Source organism: Phyllobates terribilis, unplaced genomic scaffold (assembly GCF_046119375.1).
Source record: "Phyllobates terribilis strain yellow unplaced genomic scaffold, ASM4611937v1 Scaffold_120__1_contigs__length_5212024, whole genome shotgun sequence".
In the NCBI taxonomy this organism is placed as follows: domain Eukaryota; kingdom Metazoa; phylum Chordata; class Amphibia; order Anura; family Dendrobatidae; genus Phyllobates; species Phyllobates terribilis.
The window spans coordinates 1,528,330-1,539,332 of NW_027362880.1; the positions used below are offsets into that span (position 1 = coordinate 1,528,330).

General features: G+C 43.3%; 1 pseudogene; it reads left to right on the forward strand.

The window, feature by feature from the left end:
• The window catches only part of LOC141201635 (uncharacterized), a 35,155-nt pseudogene extending 25,905 nt beyond the window's left edge, over nt 1-9,250 (forward strand).
• The last annotated feature ends 1,753 nt before the right edge of the window (nt 9,251-11,003 follow it).

Sequence of the window (11,003 nt, forward strand, 5' to 3'; positions counted from 1 at the left end):
TCCCAGGTGAGCGGGCTGACGGAGACAGCAGGTAACAGGCAGGTAACTGGTGGCCGCTCCAGGTGAGCGGGCTGACAGACGAGGCAGGAGACAGGCAGGTAACTGGTGGACGCTCCCAGGTGAGCAGTCTGGCAGACAAGGCAGGTAACAGGCAAGTAACTGGTGGACTCTCCCAGGTGAGCGGTCTGACTGACGAGGCAGGTAACTCGCAGGTAACTGAAGGACTCTCCCAGGTGAGCGGACTGGCAGACAAGGCAGGTAACTAGTAGACGCTCCCAGGTGAGCGGTCTGGCGGACAAGGCAAGTAACAGGCTGGCAGGCAGGACGAGAAGTAAGGCTAGCAGCGGAACCTGAGGGCTGAAGCACAGGTGAGACACAGTGCAAACAACATTGCTCGGGCACCTCCATTTTGGAGGAGGTGCCTTATATATGGGAGGTCCAACGGCAATTGGCCGGGGACTCCTAAGGACGGCGCGCGCGGTCCCTTTAAGAGAGGGGGAGAGCGCGCACGCCCGCCCTAAGCACACTGCCAGGGAAGGAGCGCGTGCCGGAAGCAGCGGGGAGAGAAGCGCTGGAGGACGCCGCGCCAGAAGCGGGGAGGTGAGAGGGACGGCGTCTCTGCCTAGCAAGGGGCAGAGACGCCGATGCTACAAGCAAGATATCCTAGCAGCGGAGAAACAACTCAGGGGACACTTGGACAGGAAGATGACACTTTCCAATACAGCCATCAGCTCAATCGCATGGTGGCTGGATCGGGAGAACCTGTCACAGAGAGTTCCCTGGTCGTATCAGGTCAGGGACATAATTACAGCGGACTCAAGCTCAGATGGCTGGGAGCACGTCTGGGAGATCGTGTAATACAAGGAATCTGGTCGGACAGCGAGAAAGCCTTCTCAAAACATGAAGGAGCTGTCGGCGGTAAAGAATGCAGTGATGAAGTTCAGTTCCCAACTACAGGGACAACACATCCGAATTATGTCAGACAACAGTCACCTATGTCAATCATCAGGGAGGCACGAGATCCCGACCTCTCCTGTTAGTGAAAGAGCAGATTCTACAATTTGCAGAGCAACATCAATTTATGCTCTCGGCTCTGCAAATAAGAGGCAAAGAAAACTAAAGATCAGATTTTCTGAGTCAGAATATACTGAAGCAGGGCGAATGGGAGCTGAATCCAACAGTATTCCAGCAAATTGTGGATCGCTGGGGTCAATCAGAAATAGATCTTTTCGCAAACAAACGAAACAGAAAAACAAGGATCTTCTGCTCCTTAAATCCAAAAGAAAGACCCTATGCATTAGATGCATTTCAAATACCCTGGAGCTTTGGCCTATCCTATGCTTTCCCCCCACTAATGTTAATGCCAACGATTTTGAGGAAGATCCGAGAGGAGCAGGCAAGGGTCATACTAATCGCCCCATTCTGGCCCAAGAGACCCTGGTTCACCTGGATAAAGAGGATGTCCCAGTCAGATCCATGGGTCCTTCCAGATGCTCCAGATCTCCTCAAGCAAGGCCCAGGCTTCCATCTTCAGAGGTTGGGCATTTGATGGCCTGGAATTTGTAAGGTCGTTACTAATCCAGGAAGGGTTTTCCCCAGGTCTAGTCACTACTCTGCTCAAAAGCAGTGTGACGACTAAGATCTATGGTAGGACATGGTCAAAATTCCTATCTATTTCGGCGCAGTCAGCTAAGGTTAAAATTCCTATAAAGCTATTCTGGAATTTCTTCAAAGGGTCTTAGATATTGGGTTGGCTACCAGTACCCTTTAGGTGCAAGTATCAGCGCTTGGAGCTTTATATAACTATAATTTGGCAGCAGATAGATGGGTTATCAGGTTTAAAAAGGCATGCAATAGATCCAGACCTATTGCTACCCCGAGAATGCCTCCCTGGGATCTAAACCTGGTCCTGGAAACCCTGACTAAGTCTCCTTTTTGAGCACTTAGGAAGCGTGACAGAAAGAACTCTCACTCTGAACACAGTGATACTGATAGCGCTAACATCAGCCCGTAGAGTTAGTGACTTACAAGCTCTGTCAGTAAATCATCCTTTTACACAGGTCACTGTAGATGGAGTTACATTAAAACCAGACCCGGCCTATTTTCCGAAGGTGGCCTCCAAATTCCACAGAACACAGGAGATCGTTCTCCCCTCATTGTATCCTAACCTAAAAGATTTAGAGGAGCAGAAGCTTTATACTCTAGATGTTATACTGGTTTTGGTTCAGTATTTGGAGGTAACAAGGCCTTGGAGGAGAAGTGATGCTGTATTTGTCTCCTTCCAGGGACCTAGTAAGGGACTTAAAGTTACAAGGGGAACTATAGCTAGATGGATCAGGGACGCCGTTAGCTTAGCATATTCCCCTAGTAATTTGCCGGTTTCAGAGAACCTGAAGGGCCGTTCCACAGAGCTGGTGCAGCCTCCTGGACTGAGAAGGCGGAAGTGTCCATTGATAACATATGTAAGGCAGCAACATGGTATCTCCTTCTATAACCATTACCGGATTGATCTTTCTTCATCTGCTGATCTATCCTTTGGGAGAAAGGTGTTGCAAGCGGTGATCCATCCCTAAGGTGTCTGTCCTATATAAATCTCTCAGGTGGTGCTATCATAGGAGAAGGGGAAAAAAATCATAGTTTCCGAACGGGATTTTACAGAGCCCATGACAGCACCCTTATATGCCCCCCCTTTTTTGATCACTTATGGTGTTCTCTATATATGGGTGTATAGTGAGAAATGTTTTATTGGTGGTAGTTGTGTACTAACATACTGTCTGGAGGTCCTCTAAAACAAAACTGATGTGGAGGAGAGATACCGCCTTTTTTATTCAGCAGGTTTCCTGTCCTGGGTGGGCTGATACCATCTCTCAGGTGGTGCTATCATGGGCTCTGTAAAATCCTGTTACCGGTAACTATGATTTTTTTCCATTTACAGACGATGGACCTGAGTGGGGCTTGTTGTTTGTGAGATGAGTAGAAGTTTTTATTGGTATTATTGTTGCCTACATAACTTGGTGGCTTTTTATTCCATATTTGAGAGGCAGAATGAACAGTTGAAAACCACGCTCTACTGGTTCATCCTATGAGGTTTTCTATTAGATTTTGAAATGTCAGTGTCTTGGTGAATAATTAATTCAATGTATTTTTCAGACTATAAGATGCACTTTTTTCCTCCTTTTTTTCTCCTATGCCCGCTGTTAAAGGGCATGAATATTCAACCACTCTCCACGCCCATGGGCATGGGGAGCGGGTGAATATTCATTCCCTTTAATGAGCGGGCACAGGAGATAGCCAGCAGCCGCAGCGCGGCTCCGCTATGTGCTGGCTATAAAGGAGAGTGAAGTCACTGCTCCCCGTGCACACAGTCCCGGCGTGGGAAGCAGTGACTTCCAGCAGCTAATCTCTGCTTGTGAGCCGCGCATGGCAGTGACGTCATGCACGGCTCACATGGAGAGATCAGTGCAGGCAGACAGGACGCAGCGCTGGAGGAGAGAGAAGAGAGGTGAGTAGGAGTGTTTATTTTTTTTAATGTGCAGCATGATGGGGATTAGGGGTGCCATGCATATTTGGGCAGGGATTAGGGGTGCCATGCATACCAGGACAGGGATTAGGGGTGCCATGCATACCAGGACAGGGATTAGGGGTGCCATGCATACCAGGACAGGGATTAGGGGTGCCATGCATACCAGGACAGGGATGAGGGGTGCCATGCATACCAGGACAGGGATGAGGGGTGCCATGCATACTAGGATAGGGATGATGGGTGCCATGCATATCAGGACAGGGATGAGGGGTGCCATGCATACTAGGACAGGGATGAGGGGTGCTATGCATGCCAGGACAGGGATGAGGGGTGCCATTCATACCAGGACAGAGATGAGGCGTGCCATGCATACCAGGACAGGGATGAAGGGTGCCATGCATACCAGGACAGGGATGAGGGGTGCCATGCATACCAGGACAGGGATGATAGGTGCCATGCATACCAGGGTAGGGATGAGGGGTGCAATGCATACTAGGACAGGGATGAGGGGTACCATGCATACTAGGACAGGGATGAGGGGTGCCATGCATATCAGGATAGGGATGAGGGGTGCCATGCATACCAGGATGGAGGGATGCCAGGCATACCAGGATGGGGATGGGGACCACGTATAAAAGGAAGGGGGCGGCATATATACCAGGATGGGAGATATTGTCAGAATTGGGGGACATTACCCCTATACCAGTGTTTGCAGAAGACCCCTCTCCCCCTTATAAGTGCATCATGACCACATTTTATGCTTAAATTTTTATTTTTTTATTTTCCTCCTCTAAAACCTAGGTGCATCTTATAGTCCGAAAAATACGGTACATAACTTGCCATTATTATAGACAGTTTAAGTAGAAATTAAAAAAAATGAAATCCAAGGATATTTTATTGAAAAATAGATTTTTATCTTAGCAGATAACTGTACCTGGAGATCAGAGGGACAGCTGACATCTTCAATTTTTAAATCAGAAGATCTTGAGATCCCACAGGATACAATTGAAGTGAATGCCATTACTCCAGATATACCATCATCCCTTCACAGCAAAGATTTGTCATCTGATCCTTTGAAACTTGTCCTGTCTTCTGATTCATTACCAACTACTAAGGAAAATCATAGTCACAAATTAAGCATTAAAAAACAAACTGCTCCTAAAGCAAAGAAGACATTTTTAGAATATGGAAATAGTTTTCCTCTCGAAAAATCTTTTCCTAAACATCAAAAAATTCACACAGCCGAGAATAGATTTTCTTGTTCCAAGTGTGGGAAATATTTTAACAAGAAATCAGATCTTGTTAAACACCAGGGAACTCACACAGGGGAGAAGCCTTTTTCATGTTCAGAATGTGGGAAATGCTTTACACGAAAAGCAGCTCTTAATAAACATCAGAGAAGTCACACAGGGGAGAAGCATTTTTTCATGTTCAGAATGTGGTAAACATTTTAACCAGAAATACGGTCTTGTTATACACCAGATAACTCATACAGAGGAGAAGCCTTTTTCATGTTCAGAATGTGGGAAATATTTTACATGGAAAGCAGCTCTTAATAAACATCAGAGAAGTCACACAGGGGAGAAGCCTTTTTCATGTTCAGAATGTGGGAAATGCTTTACACGAAAAGCAGCTCTTAATAAACATCAGAGAAGTCACACAGGGGAGAAGCCTTTTTCATGTTCAGAATGTGGTAAACATTTTAACCAGAAATACGGTCTTGTTATACACCAGATAACTCATACAGAGGAGAAGCCTTTTTCATGTTCAGAATGTGGGAAATATTTTACACGAAAAGCAGCTCTTAATAAACATCAGAGAACTCACACAGGGGAGAAGCCTTTTTCATGTTCAGAATGTGGGAAATATTTTACACGAAAAGCAGCTCTTAATAAACATCAGAGAAGTCACACAGGGGAGAAGCCTTTTTCATGTTCAGAATGTGGGAAATATTTTAAACAGAAATACGGTCTTGTTATACACCAGAGAACTCATACAGAGGAGAAGCCTTTTTCATGTTCAGAATGTGGGAAATATTTTACGCGGAAAGCAACTCTTAATAAACATCAGAGAAGTCACACAGGGGAGAAACCTTTTTCAAAATTCAATTTTTATTGAAAGGTTAAATAATTTTCAATTACAAAAATACAAAAAAAAAAAAAAAAAAAGAATAATAACCAGGACCATATCAGCATCAGTATATCATAGAATATAAGTATAACGTCCAATAAAACATCAAGTTATAGGAAGAAAAAGGAAGGAAGAGAACATTTTAGGCCATCAGTATTACAATTATGAAGTTACTAAAATCCAATGGAAACCATACTGCAGCCAGGCACGAACCAATGCAGAGTACAATCCGGACAGAGAAGAAACGCACCAGAGAAAAGGGTGGGTCACAAGAGTCTGATGTAAGACGGTAGGCATCGGATTCCTGAAATTCAATCCAGTCTCTCCAAGACTCGCAGTATCTATCACAATCAGTGGGGGATCGGGCAATCAAATGTTCCATCCTATTTAGAAGAGCTATGTCACAGAACCACTCCTCCAGAGTAGGTGGAGAAGTACTTTTCCAGTGACGAGGAATGATATTCTTAGCTGCCTGTATAAGGTAGCTTACTAAAGACCTTTTGTATTTGGTGAGACTAGTTGGGATCATAAAGAGCAAAAGAGATTCAGAAGAGTCGGGCAGAGAAGCATTTTTCATGTTCAAAATTTGGGAAATCTTTTAACCAGAAAGCGCATCTTGATAGCCACCAGAGAACCCACACAGGGAAGAATGCAGCAACTACACCCAATTGGTCTCTGTACAGACAGGCCCTAGCTAACTAAAAATAACACCTCAGACCTAACTCCCTAATAGGCAGTTGAGCAGTTTCTCTTACCTCCTGAGGAATCAGAGGGGAGGCAGCAATACACTGTCAACAAGGAGAAAGAAAAGTGTGAAGATATGAAAACCTTGAGTGAGAAACTAAGACACATTCATATAGGGCACAGAAGGCAAGCTAATGAGAACCAAAAATAAAAGGAATAAGTATAACTTCCCAGAAACCTAACAGTGGTAGAAAGAAAAGGTACTGGGAGGGAAAGAAAACAGACAAGGAGGATTGTTTCACCTTTGTGGTGAAACTTACAAAATCCATCCTCACCCACAATTATTTGAATTTGATAACATTTATCTATAGGAGACTGGTACAGCAATGGGAAGTAAAATGGCTCCACAGTACGCAAATCTTTTTGTGGCCAAGCTTTATAGTGACTTCTTGTCCTCATGTCCCATCAGGCCTCTTGCCTACTACCGTTACATTGACGATATTTTAATCATCTGGACAGAATCTCAGCAACCGCTTAAGACGTTCCATGAACACTTTAATCAATTTCATCTCACCATCAACTTAACACTCAGCTACTCCTGTACTGAAATTAACACCTTGGTGGCCTCAGAATGGCCTTTTTGAATGACTACCATACAAGAACAATTGTAAACCAGATTGCAAGAGCCACCAGAATATCAAGGAATCCTCTCCTACATTTCAAAACTAAACAAGAAAGCAATCTGGAGTCTCTAGTAGTCGCCTACAATCCAAATCTGGAGATGCTATTGGGAGCTGCATGGAAATTACAACCATTATTACAAAAAGATGCTGATTACAATCTATATTTCCAGACCCCCCACTTCTGTGATTTAGGCAGCCCCCAAATCTAAGAAGCATCATTATCAGAAACTCCCTGTCCTTTCCAACAGCTACAGGAACTTTTCACTGCAGCCAGAAAAAATGTAAAACCTGTCTATTTATAATGACCACTGACAAGATAAAGATTCCCAACTCAAATCAGGAGACAACCACAAGATCCCAAGTACTTTCAGCTGCATCACATCTAATGTAGTGTACTTTAATTATATGTACCAAATGTCCAGCTTGGGGTCTGTATGTAAGGAAGACAGGGCAAAAACTTAGAACAAGGATGAATTCTCATCGCCACATAATAAAAGAAAAAAGATTAGATCTACCTGTGGCCAAACATATTTTATCCCTGATCACAGCATCATGGACATGAAATTACTTGTATTAAAAGGTAACTTCAAATCTCAGAGAGACAGAAAAATGTGGAATTACAAACTTATGACAATCTTTGATACACTCACAGAGCAGGAGTTAATGTGTTGCATGGATTTATGTCTTTCTACATTAACTAAGGAATGTGCTCCTCAGACCGTTTTGGGGCATCGCAATCATGGGCCAGACCTCAATCACAGGACAATAAAACTTTCACACTCCTTATCAATGAACTGTTCCAATATTCATGGCCACAACTGCTTCTCCCTCTCCCATACTAATAGTTCTGCTTCACGCCACTTGTCTTATCTATTGCATTATTCCTGTGCCCTGTTGTGTATAAATATGTGACACTTCAGATGATGTGTTATACTATGTCTGAAGAAGAGACCTGAGTAGTCTTGAAATTTTGCAACTTGTTACCATCTTTTCAGTTAGCCAAAGGTATCAACTACTGGAGACTCTCAAATTGTAATATTTTTCTCCAAACAGCAATTTTAAGATCTCTCCACAGGTGTTCAATGGGATTTAGATCCAAGCTCATTTGCGGTCACTTCACAACTCTCCAGCACTTTGTTTCCATCCATTTCTGGGTGCTTCTTGATGTATGTTTGGGGTCATTGCCATGCTGGCAACCCATGACCTAGAACGCAAACCCAGCTTTCTGACACTAGGCACTACATTGCCACACAAAATCCTTTGGTAATCTTCAGATTTCATGATGACTTGCACACAGTGAAGGCACCCAATGCCAGAGGCAGCAAAACAACTCCAAAACATCTTTGAACCTCCACCATATTCCACTGTAGTTACTGTGATCTTTTCTTTGTATGCTTCATTCTGTTTAAACAGTAGAACGATGTGCTTTACCGAAAAGCTCTATATTGGTCTCCTCTGTCCACAAGACGCTTCCCCAGAAGGGTTTCGGCTTACTCATGTACATTTTGGCAAACTGCAGTGTAGCTTTTTTATGCCTCTGTGTCAGCAGTGGGGTCCTCCTTATTCTCCTGCCATAGCGTTTCATTTAATTCAAATGTTAGCGGTTAGTTCATGTTGGCACTGATGCACCCTGAGCATGCAAGACAGCTTGAATTTTTTTGGAACTTTGGTGGGGCTACTTATTCACCATCTGGACTATCCTGCATTGCAACCTTTCGGCAATTTTTCTCTTCTGTCCACATCCAGGGAGATTAGCTACAGTGACATGGGTTGTAAATGTATTGATTATGTTGTGCACCATGGCCAAAGAAACATCCGGATCTCTGGAGATGGACTTGAAAAATATCAAGAATTTCAAGATTAGAACAATTTTAGTTCTCAAGTCCTCAAACAGTTCTCTTCTTCTCTTTCTGTTCTCCATGCTTAGTGTGGCACAAGCATGAACACAATGCAAAGATTGAATCAGCTTCTCCCTTTTTATCTGGTTTCAGGTATGATTTTCATGTTGCCCACACCTGTTACTTGCCACAATTGAGTTTGAATGAGTTTCACATGCTTGAAATGAAGTTGTTTACCCACATCCCACAATTTTGACAAAAGGTGCCAACAATTTTGACCGGCCCAGTTTTGGTGGTTTTGTGTGAAATTATGTTCACTTAGCCTTTTTTTTTATCTGTTTTTTTTTGTGTTGTTCCCATACATATAAAGGAAATAAACATGTATAACAAAATATGTGTAATTGCAATAATTTTCTGGGAGAATTACTTCATTTTCTGGATCAATTTCAAGGGAGCCAACACTTTGACCATGACTTGTTTTTGTTGCAGCATTTCATCCTTTTCATGTTCAGTTATATTAGAAGGCTTGTAGCAAACTCCAATTAGCAGCGTTACATTATTGGCATTTCCATATACATTTACCCATACTGACTCTACATTGTCTAAGCTCCCCCCCATGTCATCATTGAGTTTGAGGTCTTAAGTTGGATTTAATGAAAATACCCACCCCTCTACCTATTTTTCTTTCCTAACCTTTTGAATGTAGTGTAATCCTCTATGTTTGTCACTCAGTCATGGCTTTCCAGCCAGGTTTCCATAATGCCCACCACATCGTAATCTGTGGCTGACATTAGAGTCTCTTAATTCATTAATTTTGTTTGCAAGACCTCTTGCATTTGCCAGCAGACATTTAATACTATTAATACTATTAACTATTTATTACTCCTACTTGCCTCCTTACTTTCCTTGAATGTCCCAGCCCCCTAAATCCTCATTGACCCCTACTGTCTCTCTCTTTCTGTCTAGTCTATCCCCTTATTTGCACAACTGCCCTCCCTCCCCCCAGATCCTAGTTTAAAAGCTCCTCCATCCATCTGACCATTTTTTCACTGCAGCACATCTGCACCCTCCCAGTTGAGGTGAAGCCTGTCCCTATCGTAGAGCCTGTAGCCGACAGAAGTAGGCCCAGTTCTCCATGAACCCAAACCCTTTATCCTGCCACTTATTTATCTCCTTAAGTTCCCGCTAACTTTCTAGTGACGCTAATGGAATCGGCTGTATTTCTGCAAACACTACCTTAGAGGTCCTGTACTTCAGCTTCTCTCCTAATTCCCTGTGACCTTCCACCTTCCTCTAAGTTTGTCATTGGAACCAATGTGTACCATGACTGCTGGGTTTTCCCCAGCCCCACCCAATAATCTGTTTATCTGATCGCAGGAAGATCCCCTATATTAATGTGGGAGTAACCGTAAGGACCATAATCTTTTCACTTAACGAGATAGTGCAGACAGCGCCTGACCCACCTGGAACTAAGAACTCGCTCTACCTCATACTCCTGACACCCTTCCAAATCAACCTCATTTATGTCTTGAGGTCTCCTCAATTTTTTTTAAAAGAGAAGAGTGGAAAGAATTATGATTTTTCAGGTAATAAGAAGTTGCAACTTAACTGTCACAGGATTTAAATTTGTAATAATTTTATAAGAACCTCAGAAATTTAAGTTCAAACTTTCTAGATGTGAACTTTAAGCGCAGATATTTTGAGGACAACCACACAAAATCCCCCACCCTAAAGATAGAAGCATTCCTACGTCTGTGGTTAGCACCACTTTTGGCCTGGCCACTAGCTACCAAAAAATACCCTTTGTCTTCCCTCCAGACCTTTATTAGTTGGGGACAAAATCTCTCCTCCTCTGCCAGGGATTATTGTAATCCTGAAATATTCCCAAACACTGGATTAAAACTACAGCAGCTAAAAAAAAAGGGCAAGGTCCCGGTAGCTTTTGAGGAACGGTTATTTAGAGCACACTCTATAAGGGGCAGAAATTCCACCCAGTCTTCCTGATTAGAGGAGACAAAACATCACTAATACTGCTCTATTTCCTGGTTCATCCTTCTGGTTGACCATTAGTCTCGGTATGATAGACTGAGAGAAAAAAACAGCATGCTATCAAATCTGGAGCAAAAACTAGCCAGAAACTGAACC